Below are 27,739 nucleotides of genomic sequence, written 5' to 3' on the forward strand. Positions count from 1 at the left end.
CTTGAGGTTTGATCGCCCGAATAGACACAACAATAAAAGGTATTTTCGAGGTTCGGGTGCCTGAATTTTAGTTTAGTTTGTTGAATCGAAGGCGATTTCAAAAGACCATGGTTTGGTCACCCGGTCCTGAGTTCGGTCTATAGAACTCATGTGTTTGGTAGCCCGAGGCCTTTTAGAACGTATAAGTTCGGGCTAATGAGTTGGTGGGAAAATTTAGAGTAATGGTTCGGTCGCCCGTGGACGCTATGGTCAAAATGGTTTGGTCGCTCGAAACCAAGTTGATTACGCGTCAGAACTGCATAATTGGGTACTTTAATTCGGTTTTTACAACTTATATTTTTAATTAAATATCCATTTTTTTCCAATATTTTAATAAAGTGCCAAAATTATCATTCTTGAGTTTTATTGTGCAATTTACAAAATTTTGATAATTTTTTATCGCAGGAAAAGTCCCGGGAACCAAAACCGACACCTGTTCGTATTTCATGCATAACGTTTCCATCCGAGTTTCGATCGAGACGATTCAAATTTATGGAGAAAGAGGAAAAGATTATCTACAACTTTTGTGTTTCGAGTTTTGAGAGAAACGGGCTCCAGAAGGGTTAAATTTGGTGATGAATAGAGAATTAAAAAAAAATGAAAAAAAAAATAAAATGGATATATGATGTGACCCGGCCATGCAGGCCGGGTCAGCTCTTTCCAAATGGGCTTGGATTATCCGGGTTAGTTCTCTCCAGCACAGGTCATAGGGCTTCATAACTCCACCCTTCTATTTATTTGTTTTTTTCCCTTTCTCTTCCTTGTTGGGCGTTGCCCCAGCCATACCCTCTTCCTCTTAGCATCTCATCTCTCTCTCTCTCTCTCTCTCTCTTTTGGCTTTTTTTTTTTTTTCTTCCTCTCTCACTCTGTTTCTCCTTCCTCTCCTCTTTGTTTTCTTCCGGCAACCCTCCTTCTCCTTCCCTTATTCCCTTCTCTTCCTTCTTGTCTCATCCCTTTCCCTCAACTCCCTTTGTTTCCGGTAGCTACAACAACACCAACTCCTTGGCTTCCTTGTTCCAACACAGCAGCAAACCAGTACAACAACTATTCCAGCTGCAACTCCAGCAAACATAGTAGCAACCCTCTAGCAGAGCAGAACCCGAGGCCATCCCCTTACTGTTGCCAGCATCAGAACACCCGAGAAGAGCTCCAGCTGCTGCAATATGTAGCCAGCAACTTCAGCAGCAATACCAACTACCCGAGAGGCTCTCTGCTTCTCTAAGAACACCAGAATAGGCCCCTGCTTCTCTCTCTCTCTCTCTCTCTCTCTCTCTCTCTCTCTTCCTTCCTTTCTTTCTTTTATTTACTTTTCTTTGAGTCTTTGAATATTGAAGAAAGTTTAGTTTTTTTTTTTTAATGTTATTTGAGTTTTTTTTAGTTGAATATTGTTAGGTACTTCATTCTTGTTGAATGATTTTTTTTTTTTTTGTTTATCCAATTGATGGTTATTTTAATTTAGCCTTTGAGTATATTATAATTTAACTTAGTTGGTTTTTTTTTCCAAAAAAGTAATCTTTTTGTCAAAATTTGATTTAGTTAGGGTCTATTTTATTAAAGTTTGTGTTTTTATCGTGTCCCGTTATTATTTGCGTATTTTAAATTCTTGTTGAGTTCATGTTTGCGTTTAAATTATGATGCTTGCTTCAATTTCATAGTTTTGTTAAAAGGTTCGGTTTTTATTGCGCGCGTGAGTGTTTGATTGAGTTTCCATTACGCATTTTTGATTCCATGTTCTAGGTTGCCATCTTTGATTAACGCGTGTTTCAGTGTTTCCTTGAGTAAATTAGAGTTTCCATCTTTGCCCATTAATTTAGTGCTTGTCAGATTTAAGGTTTTTAAATTATGTGTCATTTAATTCGTCAAAAGTGAAATTGAACCATCTTGAAAACCTGAATCTGATATGAGTTTAGTACCCTTTTTAATTTTGATTGGGAAAACGTGAAATTTGAGATTAAAACACATTCCATGAGGAGATGATCTAACCTTTGGGCTGAATATTACACGACAGAACTCCTATACTTGAGATAGCTTCTGATTTGCTCATTTTTCGAGTGAGTCACAAGTCAACACTCTGACTAGTCAAAGGTTTGGTCACTCAAAGTGTTTTGAATACTAGGGGTTCGGTCGCCCGAAACGAAGTCAACACTTTAACTGGTCAAAGGTTTGGTCGCCTGAAGTGTTTTGAACACTAGGGGTTCGGTCACTGAAAACTCATAATTTTGCCCTATAAGTCCAGTTTTACTTCAATTAATTCCCCTAATAAATTATGTGATATTGGGGACTTAGTGCACTATGTGTAGGAATCTAAAGTCCAAGTAAGGTCATGTTTGAGCATATCTTCCTACCATGCATGATGCAGATTATTACAAGACATATTGAGGTATATTCCATAATTAAATTACAGCCCATAATGAAGAATATAAAAATAATTACAAATACAACACAATTTTCTTTATTATTCTGCATGATTATCATATGCCATCATGATGTAGCTTGCTGTTCAAATACACGCGTAGGGTGAACCAGCATGCAAGCTCATGATAAAGGCTAGTACCAAATGTATTTGTCATTATCAAAATTGGGATATGACCAACTGTTGGCATTACAAGGCTTAACGTCTTGTTTTGATGATAATAAATAAGAGGAACTTAACATATTTGGTTAAGTGATGACATTTCAAGACTCAACTATGAAAATGTAAGGTCAAGTATTCAAAAGGATCCATTGCAAGCTTACTTTAAAGAAGGATGATCATATGAAGTTTAAAGCATGGATTCAAAAATGACTTATTAAAGCTTGAAGAAGATCCAAAGAAAAGTAAAGCAAGAGAGCTCAAAGAAAAACAAATATGAAGACTCAAGCACCAAGAATGTCCAAAGTCCTAGAAGTCTTTATGTAAGTGCTTCATATTTTAAATTTCTTTTGAAATATGTTGAAGCTCATTAGGATGCAAAAAAAACTTAGAGATCAGTTTTTAAAAACCTTGGAATTTTTTTTTCGAAAAGTCACATATAAGTTTTTCAAATAACAAAAGGATTAAAGTCTTAAAAAAAATAGAAGTTTTGAAAAAATTGACTGGTTAGCCGACTGACCAGAATGTTCTGAAATTTCTCAACTGACTTACAAAAATATAACAGTTGAATAATTGCCTAGTCGACTGACACTTTTTGAACTATGTTCAGTCAGCCAACTGAAAAATTAATGGAATTAATTTCTAACAGACATAAAGGTTTCAGTCGCCTGTCCAGCTGATTGACCTTGTATAAAATGCTTACCCCAATCGCCTATCTAGCCGACTGACCGTACTTGAATTCAAATATTGAACTTTAACAGGAAAATTCTAAAATTTAGTTTTTCATATGTGAACATTATAAAAACTTGGTGTACACTCTCAGTAACTTGGGAAACAAGGAAACTCACCTTAAAAAGTCTATAAATACTCCTATAACCCAAGGAATTAATTACCCAAGCATAATATCAGCATTCAATCTCTTTAAATTCAATCTTCTCTTGCTCACTCATTGCAAAACTGATTTGTTGAGATAATTTGAAGTGCTGAATCCATCCTACTCTAATTTTTACTGTTGATCCTCATCTAAAGAAGGAATTGGTGGATTCTATACTTAAGCTTTAATTCTATTTCATCTTGATATTTAAATTCTTGAAGTACATAGTGCTAAATTTGTACTAATTTGCTATGTTTGAGAGTGTTCTTGTACGCACTATTTATTTTGTGTTTCTTGTAGTTCTTGGGATGGTTCAAGGTTGATTTGGATTGTTGCCCAAGCATGGGGTATCGCTTGGAGAGGTGACTACTCTAACCTATTGAAGGAGTGCCCAAGCGTGGGGTATCACTTGGAGAGGTGATTACTCTAACCTAGTGAAAGAGTGTTTGTAAAGGTTTTGTTCTGCCTAAAAAGGAATAGGTTTAGGGGAATCCTTTGGTGGTTTGCCAAAGGCGAGGATGTAGGCTGCGGATAAGCTAAACCTCGTAAAAATTGCAGTCTCATTCTCTTTCCCTTACTCTCTTTAAATTCCAACAAACATATAAACTGCACAGATGTTTTAAATTCCTTAATCATAAAAACAACATGGATTGTAAATTAAATAAACCAAAGTTTAATTTTGATTTGGGATTGCAGAAACCGGAAGGGAGTACGTTGGTTAATCAATACTTTGTGGAAACCTCAAAGGGAGTATGTTGATTGGTTAAAACCCAAAGACAAATTAACTAAGAGTTTATTTAAATTTTGAGTTGTTGGGAATTTGTGTTGTGGTTTGCATTGAAGAAACAAATTTCATTACTACAAGACTTGAATCAAATTTCATATACACAGGGCTGCAAAAGTTGAAAGCTGAATCTTTTATCTTGTTAAATATATTGTGGTTAATTGGTTTAGTTGTTTGATTGATTGATTGTGTGGTTGTGGATTAAATAAAAGAGCATTGAATTTTGTGGGATTACTAAATCAACAAGAAGTCAATAAAATCTTTGAAAGAATTTAAAAGAGATCAAGAATTCATAAAACGATTTAGAAGAAATTTTAATAACCCAATTCAACCCCCTCTTGGGACTACACCTTAGTTTTCAATTGGTGTCAGAGCGGGGTTGTAGCAAATCCTAACTAGAAGCTACATAAAGATCTATATGGTACACTTAGGCATAGCTCCCTTTGGAGAGGGTCAATCCTCAACTAGGCCGCCCATATTTTGTGGTTTAAATTATACATTTTGGAAATAAAGCATGAGAATCTACCTTCAAACCATGGATTGGAAAGCATGGAAGGTTGTCACACATGGTGACTTAATTCCTACCAAGCATGTAGATGGAAAAGAAATACCCAAAGAAGAAAAAGAGATAACCGACAATGACCATAAGATGCTACAAGTAAATTCAATTGCTATGAATGCATTATATTGTGCTCTTGACATAAACGAATTTAATAGGGTCATGACTTGAAAATCAACCAAAGAAATATGAGATAAATTAGAAGTAACCTATGAAGGTACTATTGATGTAATGGACAATCAAATCGATATGCTCACTAGCGAGTATGAAGCATTTAGGATGTACCTGGATGAATCCATTACTAGTATGTACACTAGTTTCACCCATATAATAAACTCCCTAAATGCATTAGGAAAAACTTACACCACCTATGAGATGATCCGAAAAATTCTTAGAGGGCTACTACTTATATGGGAACCAAAAGCCACTACAATAACCGAAGGAAGAAATTTGAAAAACACCTCCTTAGATGAACTCATAGGTTCTCTCTTCACATATGAAATGACAATGAATGAAAGAAGTGGAAAAACTAAAGCCCAAGAATCTATAGCGTTCAAAGCTTCAAAAGAAAACTCTAGTAGTAAAGATGAAGAGGATGAACTAGCCTTCATATCTAAGAAACTTGCAAGAATACTAAGAAGGAAAAATAAATTCAAAAGAAAAATCCAAAACTCAAGTTCTAATGAGGAATAAACTAAGAAGAAAGAAACAGAGAAAGAACTACCTACATGCTATAATTGCAAGAAAGTTGAACAAATAAAACTGGATTGTCCAAAACTTAAGAAAGATTCTAAAAAGAAAAAGTAAAAGGCAATGAAAGCCACTACTTGAGACAATATGAGTACAAGTAGTTCCGATAATGAATCAAGTGACCAAGAGGTTGCTTGCTATATGGCTTGGGACGATGTGGAAAGCTCCTTATTCAAATCCTTAAATAGGTCTTGTGATGATTCAGTAGAAGAATCCAATGATAAGTGCATGCCATCTTTATAAAGAACTTCAAAATGATTTATTCAAGGTGCATAAGATGTTAGTTAATGTGACTAAACGATACACATCATTGAAAAACAAGAACAAAGGAGTTATGAAAGAGTTAGAATCCCTTAAACTTGCTGAAAGAGAAAAATATTCAAAAATCAAGAAAATAGAAAATAAGAATGAAGCTGTGATGAATAAATTAGAGTCTAAAAATCCTACTGAAAAAGAAAAAGATTTGAAAATCAAGAGATTAGAAAGCAAGAATGAGAAGATAATAAAGGAACTAAAAGATTTAAAGTCCAATACTTTCATGGATAATGAAAAAGACATATATATTTATGAATTAGAGAATAAAATTACTAAGATGTCTCAAAACCAAGAAAAGGTGAAAGAAAAGAGCAAAAATATACAAAATTTAGAAATTTATGATCTAAAGAAAGAAATTGAGGATCAAGCCAAAATCATTTACAATTTCACAAAAGGAAAAGAAAATTTTGACCAAATGATATTGGGTCACAAAGAATATCCTTAAATAAAGAAGGCCTAGGATTTAATGGGGTTGAGAATACAAAGAAAAGGAATCTCTACATGGGATACTTTACAAAAGTCTTTGAAGATTACGCTAGCACTTTTTCAAATGCTCACACTCACACCACATGCTGCCTATGTAAAAAGAAGGGACGTATAAAGTTTGAATGTCCATTAAAGAGAAAGGGTGTAAAAACTAAACAAATTTGGAAAGAAAAAGAAACATCCCTTATTAGACCATCGAGATCCAAGAAAGTATGGGTACCAAGATGCAATAAGAAAAATCTAAGTAATATTGTTGGCCTTAATCAATAAATTAATCAGCTGACTGACCATAAGCTCAGCCGACTTATTGAACAAGGTTAGCCGATTGACCATAAGCTTAGCTGACTGATTGAAAGTAAAATTTTTAAACAAGTTTTAATGGAACTTAAATTTAATATGAAATATATTTGAGAATAAGAGATACTTGAGTAACATAAGAACAATTTAAGAAAAAGTGTAGTACAATACAAATAATAATGATATGCTCTCTGCTTATATATTATGTTACATGCTTACATGCTGTTATCTTGATAGTGCCAATGGCATGAAAATGATTGATGATTTGTTGCTCACTATATATTGAATGAGCATGAAGTTATTAAGCATGATTTAGAAGCATAAATTTTGATATGATACTGATATATAAATATGAAATTAATCCTTGACCATACATGCTAATGATGTATCACATGGATAAATTAAAAAATTTGCATCTAAATAATTTAGTATCCATGAGCAGTGCATAATGTGACATTAGCATTGGTATCTATAAAGTATATTGGTATCCATGAATATATCAATTAATATTTGAGCATGAAAAGTATAATTACATCCATGAGCATATTATGATGATACTGATATGATATTGGTATTTGATATTAGTATCCATGTGCACATACATAATATGAATCAATCTTTAAAACATGGAATGATAAATTTAAAAACATAATTGGTATCAAATATGAATGAATTAAATTAGGGGGGAGTCATATGACTCATTACTTGTACTATGATTTTCCCTAATTTTTCAGTTGATATCATTAATGAAATTTTCAATTGATCTCATGAATTAATGAAATGTTCAATTAGTATTATTCTTTAATGTTTTAATTGGTATCACAAATTCAAAAGTTTAGTTGTTAGTAAAGATGTTACAACACATATATGAATATGAAATATACATAACTACTTGGCTATTGAAGCACACTACACATGTCATATTGAAAAAAATAAATAAATTGAGTGTGTACATATGCTTGATATTCATATGCTCAAAATATGATTTTATTTGAATCTAATCATTTTTTATATCTTACTCTTTTTGATTGATGTCAAAAGGGGGAGAAGTTTTGAGCAAAAAATGAGCTTGGTATTGAAAAATTTTGAAATTTTGAAAAATCTGAGCATGATATATGTATAAAAGAAAGGGAGAAGTATTTGATATTGAATGATGATCTTGAACTTAAATAATAGATGATCATAGTAAAAGAGTTTTTGAAATTGATCTTGATATTGTTAAGTTTTTGAGATGATACTTATTGTAAGAGGGAGTCTTTTTAAGGCTCACTAAAATTTTTGCTCCTTGTTTGTCATCATTAAAAAGGGGGAGATTGTTCACCTTACAAGGTTTAACGTCTTGTTTTGGTGATAACAGACAAGAGGAACTTAACATATTTGGTTAAGATATGACATTTTGGGACTTAACTAAGAAAATGAAAGGTCAAGTATTCACAAGGATCCATTGCAAACTTATACTTCAAAGAAGGATGATCATATGAAGCTTAAAGCATAGATTCAAGGATGACTTATTAAAGCTTGAAGAAGAGCCAAAGAAAAGCAAAGTAAGAGAACTCAAAGAAAAACAGGCATGAAGACTCAAGTGCCAAGAATGTCCAAAGTTGTAGAAGTCTTTATGTAAATGCTTCATATTTTAAATATATTTTAAAATATGTTGAAACTTATTAGGATGTAACAAAGACTTAGAGACCAGTTTTTAAAAACCTTGGAAAATGTTTTTGAAAAGTCACATTTAAGTTTTTCAAATAACAAAAGGATTAAAGTCTTAAAAAAACAGAAGTTCTGAAAAATTGAGTGGTCAGCTAATTGACCAGAATGTTCTGAAATTTCTCAGTCGTCTGACAAAAATATAACGGTTGAATAATAGCCCAGCCGACTGACCATTTTGACCTATGATCAGTCAGCCGATTGACAAGCCTAGCTAACTGACACTTTTTGAATTATGTTCAGTTAGGTGACTGACAAATTAATGGAATTAATTTCTGACAGATAGAAAGGTCTTAGCCGCCTATCCAGCCGGCTGACCTTGTATAAAATGCTTACCCAGTCGCCTATACAGCCGACTGACCCTACATGAATTCAAATATTGAACTTCAACGGGAAAATTTTAAAATTTCATTTTTCAAATGTGAACATTATAAAAACTTGGTGGACACTTCAAGTAACTTGGGAAACAAGGAAACTCAACTTAAAAATTCTATAATTACTCCTTTAACCCATGAAATTAATTACCCAAGCATAATATCAGCATTCAAGCTCTCTAAATTCAATCTTCTCTTGCTCACTCATTGCAAAATTGATTTGCTAAGTAATCTGAAGTGCTAAATCCATCTATCTCTGTTTTTTACTGCTAATCCTCATTTAGAGAAGGAATTGGTGAATTCTATACTTGAACTTTAATTCTATTTTATCTTGATATTTAAATTCTTGAAGTACATAGTACTGAATTTATACTAATCTGCTATATTTGAGAGTGTTCTTGTACGCAGTGTTTATTTTGTGTTTCTTGTAGTTCTTGGACAGTTCAAGGTTGATTTGGATCATTGCCCAAGCATGGGGTATCGCTTGGAGAGGTGACTACTCTAGCCTATTGAAGGAGTGCCCAAGTGTGGGGTATCGTTTGGGGAGTTGATTACTCTAGCCTAGTGAAGGAGTGTTTGTAAAGGTTTTGTTCTGCTCGGAAAGGAGCAGGTTTAGTGGAATCCTTTGGTGGTTTGCCAAAGGCGAGGACGTAGGCTGGGGATAAGCCGAACCTTGTAAAAATTACGGTCTTCTTCTCTTTCCCTTACTCTCTTTTAATTCCAAAAAACATATAAACTGCGTGGATGTTTTAAATTCCTTAATCATAAAAACGATGTGGATTGGAAATTAAATAAACTAAATTTTAATTTTGATTTGGGATTGCAGAAACCGGAAGGGAGTACGTTGGTTGATCAATACTTTGCGTAAACTTCAAAGGGAGTATGTTGATTGGTTAACACCCAAAGACAAATTAACTAAGAGTTTATTTAAATTTTGAGTTGTTGTTTGCATTGAAAAAAAAAATTTCATTACTACAGGGCTTGAATCAAATTTCATATACACAGGGCTGCAAAAGCTGAAAGTTGAATCTTGTATCTTGTTTAAATATATTGTGGTTAATTGGTTTGGTTGATTAATTGAATGATTGTGTGGTTGTGGATTGAATAAAAGAACATTAAGTTTTGTGTGTGCTAAATAGAAAAGAAGTCAAGAAAATCTTTGAAATAATTTAAAAGAGATCAAGAATTCATAAAAGGATTTAGAAGAAATTTTAATAACCTAATTCACCCCCCTCTTGGGACTACACCTTAGTTTTCACCAATTAGGTCAACAATCTCCCTCATTTTGATGATAACAAATACTTTATGCAAAAGTGGATACAACTAAGAAAGACTCCCCCTGACTATATATGTAAAGAGAATTAAAACTCAATTATTTATTAATGTACCCAATTTTTCCTCTTCTCCCTCTTTTGGTAACAGAAAAAAGGGTTAAGAAATATAACATGAAGGCAACAATCAATTAGATACAAAAGATAAATTGGGAAGATTTTTGAAAAAATTTAGTAGCATGCCGTTTGAAAATAGAGCATTTCCCAAAATAAATTTGTACCTAAGGGACCTGATTGAATTTTATGTTTGCAATATATCCACAACTACTTACTAAAACAGCCCATTATTCTCAACACATAAGTATGACTTTCAACATGCAAAAGAGATATGATAGCTATGCATTTCATACCATAAAAAAATTCATAACATATAAAGCAATGACAGGTTTAGCAATTAAGCACACAAATTATATAACTAGTTATTAAAATGATTTAAATGACATGAAAACAAGGTCAGACTAGAATTATCCACAAACCATTTCAGTTCAAATATTTCATAAGACCCGTGGAAGATTTTAGTTCAAAGCACACGACATACGAAAGCTAATAGAAGGGGTGCTTGGGCAATAACTAGTTATTAAAATGATTTACCAAACCAATTATGCAATTTAAAGATATAATGTATATCCCTTATAATGTTTGCAAAATGGTACTGGGGGGTGCTTGCTGAAAAGGAAATTTTAATTTAAAGCAAGCAAGCACAAATTTTATGGTTTGTTAATAAAGGACCTACTAAAATATAACCAGAAAACCACAACCATAATAATCCTAAAAATTTATCAGTCACATGCAAAATCATATGGCAACACCAAGAACATGTGGCAAAGCAATATATATAAACTCTTCAACTCAATATTTTCAATAAAGTCACTATATTATAACACACGCCACAAAAAGTATATCCAAGATCTAAGCTAAACATATTGGTGAGCTTAATATGATAGACATTTAGTTTTGGATGCTCCCCCTATCGATTTGAATCCTAACTTAGATGAAGTAAACTGTTTATACTAGTTAGAGATTTATTTCATTATGCCTAGTAGTATAAGCCATCAACTTGAAAATTTTAAACCAACCATACTAATTATTAATAAACTATATTTATCCTATCAGTATAGTTGTCCCTATAGACCATAGATGCATCCGAGGATATATATTAAGGCATGCAATGTAGTTCATGACCCAAGAACATTCCATGTCAAATCATAGAACTTCAAGTGCAGGATATAATGTTCAAGGGTATCAGAAGAGCCTCAATATTCGAGAAATGAATTGATGCATATGACTTCTTTGAGACTTTTCTATAAGGATGGAGCTAAGCTCCTCTAAATGTCTGATGATTATGTCAGGATGAAGTTTAATTATTCAAATGATTTTCACTCATCCTTTCAAAAATATTTTAACTTTCATTTTAATATAATCATCTTTGGACAAGGTTTTACTTTGGAAAAAATCTACCAAAATTTTGGCAACATGCCATCTGTAAATTGGACGTTTTCCATAAAACCTGTACCTGATAGATGGTTGTTCTCAACAAAATATTCATATAAGGCATGTAACAACCTATAATCCACTACCAGAATGCAATTCACATCCACTGCATCCGCCATATAGGAGGCATTCTAAACTAAGCATGCAATCAGGTAATAATAAACAACTTAACAATACATAATCCATCCATCAATGAATATAAATAGTAGAGAGCATAGGATAGATTTGAGTTTAGCACTTATTCATTAAGACATTCAAGCATGTAGTATGATTTTGAGAGCATTTAGTTAATATGACAATCAAAGGAAGATGCTCCCCTTGAGTTATGCACTTAATCATTTTATGCATTTTTCATCTCAAAATGTCTTAGCCACAAATCTTAATATTTTTGATGATTCAAGCTTGGCTATGACTGCTTTAGGCTTATCATACCAAAAAGTCACAAACAATATTTTTCAAGGTCGTAAGCCTGCCTTGCCTCTTTTCTTATGAATCTCAATGCGTGTGAGAGGCACAAGATTAATTACTCTTAAGGATTAAAATTTCTGTTAGGTTTGAAGAGTATTCATTATGAGTGGACATTTTTCAAAATATTTTCGTGCTTAGTAATCGTGTCCAGGTATGAGCAAAGAGTGTCTAGGAGAGTATGAATTTTTTGAATACAACTCTTTGAATAGTGGTATGTATCCTTTAGATATAATTATAATTATGAGGTAAGGATACAACTGGCGAGTAGGAGGGATGTATTATGATGAGCACTCAATATATATTAGTCATTTATGATCAATAGTGCTTCAAGCCTAGTGTGATGGCTAAACATTTTATTAGGTATTTTAGGTTTTTAAGATGAGTTTAGGATCAAATGTTTAACTAGAAGGATTCATTTTTTAAAACTCAAACTTGTGCAATGGACAGAGTATGCTTAACTTTAGATGATTATATTTAAGCGTGAGTTAAGCAATTTGACTTATTTACCAAGAAAATAATGCTTTGTCCATTTGGAAGTGGATTTCATTCAATTATGTTATAGCCAATGTTTATCATATGTTATCCAGCCATTATGATATATATATATATATATATATATATATAAATATAAATATGTGCGTATTAAGTTTAGGTTGGATACATTACTTGAATACTCATATTGGTTTAATTATTTAAGATTCTTAGTATTCAATATAGAGTACAGTGAATGCATATATTAAGAATTTTTATTTTAAACACCAACCACTTCCTAAGCCTACAGTTATCACAAATCCTAAACCTAGGAACTAAGGGAAGATTAAAATATTTATATAATTTTCTATTTGAATCCGATCTTCCTTAGGTCCTATGGAATTCGCCTTCATGATTACCTACATCATTTCTTTGTCTAAACCGCTGGCACTTCTGAATGGATATATGAACTGAATGTGCCACATCATTTTACAAGATAAACATGTTTTATGTATGCTTGAAAGAATATGCTTGCAAGTCTTATTTTTGTTCAATGAGGCATTTTTATATGACTGTGGTTTTGATAGATTGAACATGAACCCTTTTTGAAAATATTTTTCATTTTAACTAAGAAGGGTTCGTTATGATTATTCTTGTCATTTTTAGTTTTAATTATACCTCTAGAATAATCATTTATCTCTTTCTGTAAGCAGGTGATTTTCAAAATCTTCTCATTTTTTTTCTTTCCAAGAATAGCCTGATAATCTTTTAATTCGTCTAATTGCTTTGCCATCCTTTTATTCTCACTTTATAGAAATGATATTTGCTTAGATAACTTAATTAGAAATTTATTCATTTTCAATAAGGTCTTTTCTAGTTTTTCATACGATAGCTTGCTTTCATTATTCAATTCAGCACATGATTCAACAAAAGAATTAACACAATAATTTTCACATGAATCATTGCATTCAACAATAACAGTATCTTCACAAAGTTCGACAGATGATTCACCTCATGATATTTTGCAACAATTAACATAAGAATCGTCAACTGCATAATTAACTGAAGCAGGAGGTCAATCACATACCTCCTCGTTGATTACTAGCTCATGATTCACCACTACCGGATCATCTGATCTTGGAGCTTCTAGAGTGGCAATCTCCTTTTCCTAGGTCTCTCCATATCTCTTTTCTAGCTCATCCCAGATCTCCTGTGCACTACTAGATGCCATAATCTCATGAAGAATATCAGAATCTAAAGCACAATATAATAACTCCATGGCATATGAATTTGCATGCATATTAGTATCATTTTCATTAACGGGCATACAAATTCCCATATCAATCATCTACTAGGCCCTCCAATTCATAAATTTTACAAATGTGCTCATTCGAATTTTCCAATGGGTATAATTTACACCACAAAACAAAGGAGGATTGGAAGGTGACTGTCCCTTTCTGAATGGGGATACACCAATGTGAGCCATCCCGATCTTTAGCAAAAACGTTACATCAATGCTACGAGGCTCTGATACTAATTGTTGACTTTGGTGTATTCCTAAGAGCGAGGTGAATTGGAATTTTAAACTTTCTTCATAGGTTAAATTAAATAGCAGCAGTATATCCACAACCTAGGGTTTGTCTATACAGTTCCAAATGCGCAGACAAATAAAATGTGCATAAATTAAATCATATGCAACATTCACAATATAACATACACGTGCGGGAAATAAATTGTGGAAAAATAAAATGCACATACGATATGTTATTAGGATTCGGCCAATACTGCCTACGTCCTCGCCTCTAGCTTGCAAGCTCGAGGATTCCACTAATGTTCACTTAATAGGTGGAGTGGCACTGATTACAACCAGGTTATTTAACGAGGTTGACCTCAACTTACAAACACACCTTACCAAGATGGTGCACCTAACTTTTCTAACCGGGTCTAAGCCAATCGAGAACTATTCAACAGAACTAGTCTCTTTCTTTAGGGCCACGCCTGGAATACAACAAATGTAAAACTTTGCGTACATGAAAATATGCTTCTACACAAGCAAATAAGTACTACAATATAACACAGTATAATCAATGCACCTCAAACAAATAGGAATTATAAGATCAGGGCAAAATGTGTCCAACTATAGTCTTACTAACGTCAAAAGGAAATCAAAGCAATGAGTGTATTTTTTTTTTCAAAAAATCTTTGAAACAATCAATCACAATATCTCAATCACACGTAGGGTTTCAAAGATTTTCAGTAAATGAAATCAAACAATCTCTAAAAATATTTTCTCAAGATACTAGCACAAGAGATGTTTGAAAATAAGCTTAGGAAAAATATTTTTTTGCACACACAAAAATCTAAGCTTTAGGTGTCTTGCAATGTGAGTGCAAAGGCCCACAAGCTACAAAGTTTCCCACACAATGGATTTATTGAGTTAAACCAGGGAAAAACTTTGATAGAATCTCAAATCAAAATCAAACACATAATAAACAATGAGAGTTTTAGCTAAGTGTGAATAATATGAAATCACTCAAAAACACTTTGATTTTGCAAAGGAAGAGCAAATGGATGAGTGTATGGGATTAGTATTGAAAAAATGAGCTTTGAAAAATTTAGAGGATTTTTCTCCTAATCCATATGCTAATCACTCACTAATTGAGCAAATGATCCCATATATATAGACATGGGGGGAAATATAGCCGTTGGGGACTCAAGGGTAATTATTAAATTTGTTTTAAAAATGTTTAGGAAAATTAACCCTATTTAACCCCTCTTAACTGCGGTGAAAAATTGTGCAACCCAAGAGTTTCAGGAGCTCGACCTGAGGTTCGGTCACCCGAACGGACACAACAAGAAAAGGTATTTTCTAGGTTCGGGTGCTTGAATTTTAGTTCAGTTTGCTAAACTGAAGGCCATTTCAAAAGACTGCGGTTCGGTCGCTCGGTCCTGAGTTCGGTCTGCCAAACTCATGTGTTCGGTAGCTTGAGGCTTTTTTGAGCGTATAAATTCGGGCTGCCGAGTTGGTGGGAAAAGTTAGAGTAATGGTTCGGTCGCCTGTGGACGCTATGGTCAAAATGGTTCGATCGCCCGAAACCAAGTCAACACTCTGATTGGTTAAAGGTTTGGTCGCCCGAAGTGCTTTGAACACTAGGGGTTCAGTTGTCCGAATCCAAGTCAACACTCTGACTAGTCAAAGGTTCGGTTGCCCGCAGTGTTTTGAACACTAGGGGTTTGGTCATCCGAAACCTCACAATTGTGCAATATAAGTCCATTTTTACTTCAAATAATTCCCCTAATAAATTATGTGATATTGGGGACTTAGTGCACTATGTGTAGGAACCTAAAGTCCAACTAAGGTCATGTTTGAGCATATCTACCTACCATGCATGATGTAGATTATTATAGGCCATATTGAGGTACAATCCATAATTAAATTACAACCCAGAATGAAGAATATAAAAATAATTACAAATACAACACAATTTTCTTCATTCTTCTACCTAATCCCTATACGCCATCATGATGTAACTTTCTGTTCAAATACACACGTAGGGTGAACTTGCATGCAAGCTAATGACAAACATCAGTACGAAATATATTTGTCATCATCAAAACTGGGATATGACCAACTAGGTCAACACTTTCAGTTAATTAGTCTTGAGTGTTAACCAATCAACGTACTCCATGTAAGGTTTCCACAGTATATATTGATCAACCAACGTACTCCCGTTCGGTTTCCACAATCCCAAAGTCAAATTAAACATTGGTTTATTTAATTTCCAATCCACGTAGTGTATATGATCAAAAATTAAAATCCAACCATTCAGTTAATATAAACATGAAATTAAATGAGAGTAGGGAAGAGAGTGAGACGAGAGTTATTACGAGGTTTGGCTATACCCGCCTACGTCCTCGCCTTAGGCTAAATCACCCAAGGATTCGACTATAACCACTCCTCTATGGGCAGGAGAAATCTTACACACTCTTTTGATAGACAGGAGCAGCCTTGCAATCTCTCCTTCAATAGGCTAGAGTGCGCCTCTCCAAACGATACCCCATGTTTGGTCCAACGACGATTTAAAAACTTGAACCATCTACAAAACAAGAACAAGTTTTGGTGCACAAAGACACTCTCAAAAAGAGCAAATTAGTATAACAATTAAGCACTGAAATTTAGTTTAATTCAAAATTACAATTGAAAGAATTGGAAGCCTTTAGAAGTACATCACCGTGAGCATTCTTTCTACATTGAAAGAATTTAGTATAGGCTATGAATTGGGTGAGAGATTCCTAGAAAACCGCAGTAAAGAATTCAGAAAGTGATTGCACAAGAGAGCTTTTGAGAGTATTGAGTGTTTTGAAAGCAAAAATGCTTGATTGCTGTAATTGCTTGGTGTATTTGAATCCTTAGCCTTGGGGAGGTATTTATAGATGATTAATCAAGAGTATTCATGTTCCCCAAGTGACTTGGAGTGTTTCCCAAGTTTTCATAATGGTTAGAATTTAAAAAATCAAATTTGGAAAGTACTCGTTATGTTTAAAATTAAAATCTTGAAGAGTCAGCCGACTGGAAAATATGAGTTAGTCACCTGGATCCATTCAAAACACTGAGATTTTCAAAGTCATAGCGAGTCAGTCGACTGGGAAGACACGAGTCAATCGATTGGGTCCTCTTGGGTTGTTTTAAAATTAGTTCAAATGTTTGTCAGTCGCTTGGAAAAACTGTGTCAGTCGACTGGGTCCTCTTGGGTTGTTTCAAAATCAATTTAAATATTTGTTAGTCGATTAGGAAAACCTTGTCATTCGATTTGAAAGACCAAAAAATGATTTTTTTAAATTTATTTCCAAATTCTTTTTGTTTTTATGCTTTCCCCAAAATAATTTGTCTTTTGAAAAGTATTTTTCGGGGTTTTTCAAAACATGGTCTCTAGGTCAATGAGATTCCTAATGAGATTCAAATCCAATCAAATTATCATTTTGAATGAAGTACTTACATAGAGACTCTCTTAAGACTATAAAACACTTTCTAAGCATGAAGTCTTTATGCTGGTCTTTTGTTGAGTCATTTGAACTTTGAGCTTCAAATTCTCTAAACTTTTAGCAAGTCCTCTTTGATTTCATAGTTCAAGATCACATGGTCGACCGAACTGTGCAGAAATGGAAAAATCGCCCTTGGGGACCCTTAGTCTGGTCGACCGAACTATCAGTTCAAACTTCTCCCTGTCGATCAAACTTTGTCACTTGGTCAACCGATGCTCAAGTCTGGTCTATCGGTGCTCTCAGGTTGGAAATTTTTTTACCGCAGTTATATTTTTTAAAATAGGGTTAATTGTGCTAAAATATTTTAAAACAATACTAATAATACCCTATGTGTCTTGGACGGTTATAATTATTAGGTAATCTATATATACCCCCTCATTTGAAAAGATTAGCATCTAATTAGCAATCTTAATTAGAAAATTTCTCTGAAATTCAAAATTCTTATATACTCATTTTGAAGCCTCTTACACTCACTCTTGCTAGTTCTTATTGCAAAAATCATTCGTAAGTGTGTGCTTGAGTGTTCTCGCTATTAGGCTATTGCTCTCCCATGCTTGGTTGATTGAGATTACATTTTTTTTTTAGAGCAAAGCTTTAAGTTTTTCCTAGGAGACTTTATTGATAAGTCTTCCTTAAGGAAACTTCATTTGATCTTGTGAGTATTGCATTCTCATTACAATATCTCAAGGAGTTCACATTGCTTTTTGATTGCTAAAACATATTTCAAATCATCTTCATATATCTCGTGTGATTTACTTTGAGAAATATCTTGTTGAGACATTTGTGCATATGCAAAAAGATCTTTGTTGAAATATCCTTTGATTGATTTTATCTTATTGAACACAAAGATCAATTCATTTTATAAATTAAATTTGAATATCTCTTGAGGTTTATATTTGTACAAAAATATTTGTTGAGATATTTAAAGTGTGCTAAGGAGCTAAAGATTTTGTTTATACATTGTGATTGAAATCATTATTTTGACACAAAGATCATATCATTTACATTCTCACGCACTGATTGCAATATTTGCATAAATATTTGAGAGTAGACACTTATGCCACATTGAGCTTACTTCATTATATCATTCAGTGGTGCATTGATTAGATGGGTACATATCTGCTTTACTGAGAAGCATAATCACTGTATCGGTTTCATTATTGAGAAATGCTGTTGTATTCCAGGCGTGGCCTAATGGGGCGGTAATCCAGTCTTGTAAGGATTGTTTGTGAAGGTTGAGTTCAGTCCTGTGCTAATTGACTTGGTTGTTTAGGTGCCACTCCACCCATTAAGTGAGCCTTATAGTGGTAATCATTGTGCTTGTCAGCCAAGGCGGGGACATAGGCAGTTCACCGAACCTCAATAACATTTCAGGGTGTCATCTCTTATTTATTGCTTTCTAGTGCATGCTTGGTTAATTTTATTGTGCAATTTAATTTCCCCTACATATTTAATTGATTTAATTTATCTACATTAAATTTACCATAAGATTGTGTAATACTGTTGTTAGGGGATTAACCTAGGGCATGAATTTTTGAAAATACCAATTCACCCCCCCTCTTGGGTTCACGGTAAAGCTAACAATTGGTATGAGAGCCAGGTTGCATAGACTCAATGGTTATTTTGCAAAATATGTTAGATGGCTCATAGCACCATGACCCCTTTCCTTGAGGGACCATCTTTCACACAACCTCCGGTTTTCAGTGGTGTTAATTACACCTTCTGGAAATAGAGGATGCATATCTACCTTCAAAATATAGATTAGAAGGTGCGGCGGATTGTCTCTAAGGGAAATTATGTTCCTATGAAAATAGAGAGTGAGAATAGAGTCCTTAAAACTAAAAAGAATATAATGATGATGATATGAAAGCTATTAGTTTGAATGTCACTGCTATGAATAATTGTATTGTTGTCTTAATGTGAATGAGTTTAATAAAGTAATGGCATGTGCTATTGCAAAATAAATCTGAGATAAATTTGAAATCACATATGAAGGTACTAGGGATGTGAAAGATAGTAGGATAGATATGCTGACTAGTGAATATGAGGCCATTAGGATGAATGTAGGTGAGTCCATTCAAAGCATGTAGACTAGATTCACACACATTATAAACTCACTACATACATTAGGTCAGACCTATCCTACATATGATATGATTAGGAAAATCCTTAGAGGGTTGCCTCTTGTTTGGGAAGTTAAGGCTATGACCATTTCTGAGGGTAGAGACCTTAAGGCCATGACTTTAGTTGAATTGATAGGTTCCTTGATTACCTATGAATTAACTATAAATGAGAGACTCAATGAACATAATAGGGAGAAAAAGGTGACTGCATTGAAAACCTCCACAAATACATCTAATGAATGCAGTGAACCTAACTTTGAGGATGATATAACCATGCTAACTAGAAAATTCATTAGATTCTTCAGGAAGAATTGAAAGTCATATAAAAGATATAGGGAGTCTATATTTGCAAAGGAAGAGTCTAGTAAAAGAAAAGAAAAATCAAATGCTCCCATGCGTTACAATTGCAACAAAGTTGGGCACATCAAGCCGGACTACCCACTACTAAAAAAGGATGCTAAGAAAAAGAAGAAAATCATGAAAATAGGCACTTCATGGGATAAATTAAGTAACAGTGACTCAAACTCAAACAGCAATGACTCAGAGGTTGCTAATCTGTGCTTGATGGCACATGATGATGAGGTATCGTCTTCTTGCTCTTTATCTTCATGTTATTCGTCTAATGATTGTGATTCTGATTGCATGCCTTCGTTTAAAGAATTACAATTTGAATATATTCATGTATCTAAACTATTGAATAAAATGACCAAAGGAAATGATGATTTGAAAAAGAAATGTGAAAATTGGTCAAAATTGTTTGGAATTGCAAAAACCTCTCATGCTTCGATTTTGAAAGAAAAAATGCGACTATTGCTTAACTTGAGAGGAAATTGGAGGATAGCTCCAAAATTGTTTTTAAATTCACTGAGGGCAAACATAATTTTGAAAAACTACTTGCTGCCCAAAGAAATTCACTAAGAAAAAAGGGTTTAGGTTTTAATGGCATTGAATATGTTAGACGACCTAATTTTTATTTGGGACATTTTGCATGCAAATCAAAATCTCAAGTCCCACCTAAAGATCCTAAGTGTAGAATGAAATGTTTTAAATGCAAATAAATTGGCCATATTCAATCCGATTGTCCACTTAGGAATAAGCATGCGAAAATTAGAAAGGTGTGGGTAGTTAAGGGTGATCTAGTTACTAACCCCCATGGACCCAAAAAAATTTGGGGACCATCGTTAGTCACTTAGTCTATCTTGCAGGTGTGCTCGAGATCATCCTCCTCCAAGGACAAGTCGTACCTGGATAGTGGGTGCTCACGACACATGATTGGCGACAAGGCAAAATTTGCGTCTATCATTTCCAAGGATGGAGGATATGTGACGTTTAGCGACAATGCAAAGGGACGCATCATTGGCGTAGGTAAGGTCGGTAAGGATCCTTCCCTGGTTATTGATAATGTTCTATTAGTTGATGGGTTGAAGCATAATTTATTAAACATAAGCCAACTATGTGATAAAGGATATAAGGTTTCATTTGAAAATGATAAATGTATAGTTGAAAATAAATTAGATCATAAAATTCTTTTCACTGCATATCGACATGAAAATGTATGTACTACTACTTTTGATAATTTAACTTCACAACAAATAACTTGTTTTTCTACAATAAATGAAGCTAATTGGTTATGACATAGGCGCTTAGGACACGCTAGCATGGACTTATTGTCAAAACTAAGAAGAAAAGATTTAGTAAAAAGCTTGCCTAAAACATCATTTGTGAAAGATAAAATCTATGATGCATGTCAAATGGGTAAGCGAACAAAATCAAGTTTTAAGAAAAAGAAATTCATATATACCACAAGACCATTTGAAATGCTTCACTTAGATGCATTTGGTCCTAATTCAGTGCAAAGTGTAAAGACTCGAAAATTTAAAAGGATTAAAATAATTAGAAAAAAAATATAAATAAAATAACAAATAAATAAATAAAAGGAATGGCATGGGAAAAAGAAAAAAAAATTAAAATTAAAGAAATTAAATTAAATTAAGATGAATTAAATCATTAAATAATTAATTATTGAATTAAACATTTTTACATTGGATTTAAAAAAAAAACTAATTGAAATAAGAGAAATATATATATATATATGTAATAAATATAAGTTAAGTAATATATATATATATATATATATATATTTATATATAAAGTAAAGAAGAAAGTAAAAGAAGAAAGAAGAAGGAAGAAGAAGAACAGAGCTGCACGCCCCCCCCCCCCCTTGAAAATATTTTCCTGCATTCGTCTCCGTCTCTCTCCTTCTCTCAATTTCTCGACGGATTTGCAGTGGATCGGGAAATGGAATGTGTCGTTGGATTCCTGGTTCCACTGCTGACATTTATGCTGGAGTAGATTTTTCATGGGAACGGCTTAGGAACTGCTTCTAGGGAAAGGTATTTTTTTCTAATTTTATCAATTTCGCTATTAATATGCGGTTAAATCGATGATCAGACACCACCACCAGGTCCTAGTCGTCGATATCGTCATTTTGGCGAAGGTAATTTTTCAATTGGGGTTTTTTAGGCCTTACTCCAAAGCGAGAGTGAGATTTGGAAAATTTGGCAATTTGAGTATATTTAAGGGTATTATTATTTATTTAGGAATTATGGCCCTAGGAAATATTTAAATAATATTTTATTCAAGAATAATTTATTAGAACTAGGAATTTAATTTCAAGGTCCGGGTGAGTACCGTAGGTATTTTTCGGAGTTCCTGTTGGCATAGTTCAAGAAACCAGGTAAGGGAAAAAATATATATTAAATCAGAATTTCTATGAATTTAATGGAAAAATAAATTGTGTTATATATACGTGTATATGTTTCGGTATGGGTAAAATGCCAACTATTTAAATTATATTTTTTTTGAGTTTAGGGTTATTTATTAGATATGTATATGCAAAAATGAACTGATGAAAGTGGAAAAATATTTTCAGGATAATCATGTAAGAAATAAAAGGCATTTTCAGTATATAAATGTTAAATATTGGTTGACTTATTTTACAGGCAATGTATGAATTTTACTGTTAAATTGTGTGGCATGAGAATCTGTGCAAATATATGTTAAATGTATGAGATGCAGGCTAAGTAAGTAAAGCAATGAGAATAAAATATGATATGGACAATGTTGCTTGTGTATTTTAAATGCAACCATGTAAAGGTACAATAGCTGAAAGCCGGGTTAGCAGATCTAACTCATTTCTATGTGGATTAACTGATGACAGCTAAAAGGAGTTGTGTTAGATTCTAGCACATTTCTATGTGGACTAACAAATGACGGCTAAAGAGCGGCTGTTGTACAAAGGAATGAAATAAAAATGTTATGACATGAAATGACAAGGAATGATAATGCAATGAAATGAAATGTGAAATGTGAATGATACAAATGGGAAAGAGTCACTTAAAGTGAAACACAAGGAAATGTTAAGTTATAAACATGAAAGAATGTGAATGATTGAATAATGATGGAAAGAATGATGTATTATGATAATAGAAGTACCTATGTATGTAAAACATGTTACGATTGGGCGAGGCATACTCTTTGCCTGAGGGCTTGCTGAGTAAGGTGAGTGCACTAGTAGTTTCAGATGTGGTAGTAGCTGCTTAACGCACTAGGGCAGAGAGAACCTACTTGTATGGGCGAGTAGATTTCCCTATCCTTATGGCCTTTGCCGGTAAGCTATTGTTGAACAGTGTGAGTACGAGATTAATTTATCACTTGAGGGCTTACTGAGTAAAGTCAGTGCCCTGGTATGCTTTAGTTGCGACCTTTGGGTTGCCTAAATATTAGAGCAGAGGGGTGCTACTTGTATGGGCAAGTAATCACCCCTATCCTCATGTAATCTCGTGGGTTAAACCTTTGCATGTGTTTGAATAGGATCAGAGAATGATTTCAAAAATTGTGTTAACAATTTTATGAACTCATGTTGGCCACACACTGCTTTAATATATGGTTTCTTCCTTTACTGAGATGTGTCTCACCCAAATATGAATTTATTTATTTTTTTAGGATTTCCTCGAGATCGAGCTTTGAGAGCTCTATGTTTTTATAGCATTATTAGGAAATAGAAAAATAAAATGGTATATTTCTATGTTAATTTTGGGGAATATAAATATTTATGTTTTATGCCTTTATGTTTTAAGGCTATTGAGTAAGGAATGATTGTGAAAATACTGAATTGTTTTGGGAGTTATGTAGATTTATGGAAATGCAGGTGATGGATGATTTAATATGGATTATAGTTAGAATTAGTAAACTCTGGTATTATGTTATATGGAGATTATGTTTATGTTTTCCCCTGCTTATATATTGGTTTATGGATTATCAGGGATTTTATCATGTACCCAGGTTTAAGGGTTCGGGGCATTACACAAAGTCTAGGTGGAAAATCATATGTCTTTGTGATTGTTGATGATTATTCTAGGTTCACATGGGTTCTATTTCTCTCACAAAAAAATGAATCATGTGAACAGTTTACTAAGCTTTGTAGAAGAATTCAAAATGAAAAAAGTTATAATATAACTCACATAAGAAGTGATAGGGACACTAAATTTAAAATTGATGGGATAGAAGATTATTGTGACCAAGATGGCATATCACATAACTTTTTTGCACCTAGGACCCCTTAACAAAATGGCGTGGTAGAAAGAAAGAATAGGTCATTATAAGAAATTGGTAGAACTATGCTGAATGAACATAATCTATCTCAATATTTTTGGGGGCCTGAGGCCATAAATACTGCATGTTATGTCATGAATACGACATTGATTAGACCTTCACTTGATAAAACCCCTTATGACTTGTGGAACAACCATAGACCTAATATCTCCTATCTTCATGTTTTTGGTTGTAAACGCTTTGTGTTTAGGGATAATGAACATCTAGGGAAATCTGATTCTAAATCTGATGAAGGCATTTTCCTAGGCTATGCTCTTAATAGTAAAGCATATAGAGTTTTCAATAAAAGAACATTGACTATCGTCGAATTTATCCATGTAGTATTTGATCTAATCCATTTTCTAAGAAAGATGATGAAAATGATATTGACATTAGAAAATGCTTTGACAAGTTATCTATTGAAAACAATGCAAGTGAAAATTCAAAAATAAATGATAAATCATCTGAAGACAATGAAAATGAAAATGAAGTTCAGGAGCTATCTAGAGATTGGAAATTTATTAGAAGCCATCCTATTGATCAAATCATAAGTGAACCATGCCGTGGTGTAGCCACAAAATCTTCTTTGAAGAACCTAGTAAGTCATTCTGCTTTTTTGTCCTCAAAAGAACCTAAAAATATTAAAGAAGCAATAGAGGATGAGTCTTGAGTAATGTCTATTAAAAAAGAACTTAATCAATTTGAAAGAAGCAAAGTATGGACCCTAGTTCCTAGATCTAATGATCATACAATTATAGGAACCAAATGGGTATATAGAAATAAGAAAGATGAGAATGGGGTAGTAACTAGGAATAAGGCTAGATTAGTTGCCCAGGGTTATAATCCGGAAGAGGGAATTGATTTTGATGAAACCTATGCTCCAGTTGCTAGGATGGAAGCCATACGTATGCTACATTCTTATGCCGCTTTTAAAAACTTTAAATTGTTTCAAATGGATATTAAAAGCGTTTTTCTAAACGGCTATATTAATAAAGAAGTGTATGTAGAACAACTACGCAATTTTGAAAATCATAAATATCCAGATCATGTATATCGGTTGTCCAAAGTCTTGTATGGATTAAAGCAAGCTCCTATAACTTGGTATGAGAGGCTTAAAGGCCTTCTACTAGAAAATGAGTTTACCAATGGCAAGATTGACACTACACTTTTCATCAAATCCTAAAATGACGATATGCTTATCATTCAAATTTATGTTGATGATATCATTGTTGAAGCCACTAATGATGAGCTGTGTAATGAGTTTGCCAAATGCATCAAAGTGAATTTGAAATAAGCATGAGGGGTGAACTTAGTTTCTTTTTAGGGCTGCAAATTAAACAAGCTAAATATGGAATTTTCATATACCAATCTAAATATGTTAGAGCTTTGTTAAAGAAATTTAATATGGAAGATAGTAAAATTCTTGGTACTCCTATGAGTTCTTTCATCAAACTTTACAAAGATGAACAAGGAATCCTTGTTGATGTGAAATTATATCGTGGCATGATTTGAAGTCTTCTATATTTCATTACTAGTCAGCATAATATTATGTTTAGTGTGTGCATATGTGCTAGGTTTCAGGCTGCTCCTCAGGAATCTCATCTATTAGCTATTAAACAAATCCTTAGGTATCTAGTTGGAACCATAAAGTTAGGCTTATGGCATACTAAGCATACTACCTTTGAGATTGTGAGTTATATTGATACTGACTTTGCTGGTAGTAAGGTTGATAGGAAAAGTATTTGCGGTACTTGTAACTATTTAGGACAATCTCTCTTTTCTTGATTCTCCAAGAAACAAAACTCAGTTGTCTTATCCACAATCGAAGCAAAATATATTGCAGATCGAAGTTGTTGTGCTCAAACTCTTTATATGAAACATCAACTTGTGGACTTTGGATTGCACTACGATACAGTCCCGGTTAAATGTGATAATAATAGTGCAATAAACATTTCAAAGAATCCCATCTCACATTCACAAACTTAACACATTGAGATTAGACACCATTTCCTTCGTGATCATGTGTAGAAGTGGATGTGGCTCTTGAGTTTGTATGCACTAGTAAGCAGTGAGCGGATATTTTCACAAAACCACTTCCAGAAGATAGGTTCATACAAATTAGACATGAACTATGTCTCATGCATAGTAGAGATGCTTCCTAGATATTTCATAGTTTGCATAAACTTAGAGGGCGCTGTCTAATCATTTCAAAGTCTAACAATTAATATAACAATCAGAATCTTTCGTTGGCTTGAACTTTATGAAATTGGTTGTGTTTTGCAATGCAAAATTCTCATATCTACTGCATGATGTTGATTGTATTTATGTTTTATGTATTGATCATACTGGAACTGTTTGATTTGAGTAGTTGTGGATAAATTGTTAGATCTTAATAACTCAAAACATGTCATTTTTATATAGGAATTTTTTTTTGGGGAAACATCCTATTTTCAAACGGCATGTTGCCGAATATTTTTAAAATTTCCCAAACTTATTGTGTATACTAATGATTTATTCCCATTGCCTAAAGCTATTACTTTCATAGCCCTTTTTGTTGTTGCCAAAAAGGAGAGATGGATAAGAGGCAAAAATTGGGTTGCACTTGCACTTAAGAAAAATAATTTGCATCGAAGAACTTTTACATAATGAATATTGTTAGGGGGTGCCTTCTAAGGCTATACCCATTTTTTGCATGGTGTATTTGTCATCATCAAAAAGGGGGAGAATCTTGACCTTATAGGTCACACCCAATTTTGATAATGACAAATACTTGTTGTATTTGACGACTATCTAAGGATATATGCAGGTATATAATTAGCAAATCAAAATGATGGCACACGAAGTAGAGCGTGAAGACCGTGAAGGCCATATTTATGTTGTACTTTAAATTTATTTTATGTAATGCGGATATGTAATAGTAAATAGGAGAAAAATGGTATGTAATAATCAAATCCATTATATACATGATATAAAAGGTAAGCTAAAAAAGACCTAGAATGACCCTAGGATCCACATGCATGCATAAACATATATGTTTATATGAATAGAGTGAATGTTTAAGGGATTTGGAACTGAAATGCATTAAAAATGCATGTTCAGTCGACCAAACTAGAACACATAAAAACAATCGGTCGACCAAATTGATCAAGAGGTCAACAGTTTGACCATATCTCAGTCGACCATACTGTGCCAAGTTTATATAACGTGGTTGACCGAACACCCACCAAGTCAATGTTTGACTCCTCGATCGACCGAAAAGAAATATATGGGCAACGTCTTGGTCGACCAAACCCCCACATGGGAGAATCTAGTTGCTCGGTCGACCGAACTTCATAGTTCAAAATCACCTGGTCAACCAAACCACACGAAAATGGAAAATCACCCTTGGGACCCCTAGTCTGG

Source organism: Malania oleifera, chromosome 9, assembly GCF_029873635.1.
Source record: "Malania oleifera isolate guangnan ecotype guangnan chromosome 9, ASM2987363v1, whole genome shotgun sequence".
Classification (NCBI taxonomy): domain Eukaryota; kingdom Viridiplantae; phylum Streptophyta; class Magnoliopsida; order Santalales; family Ximeniaceae; genus Malania; species Malania oleifera.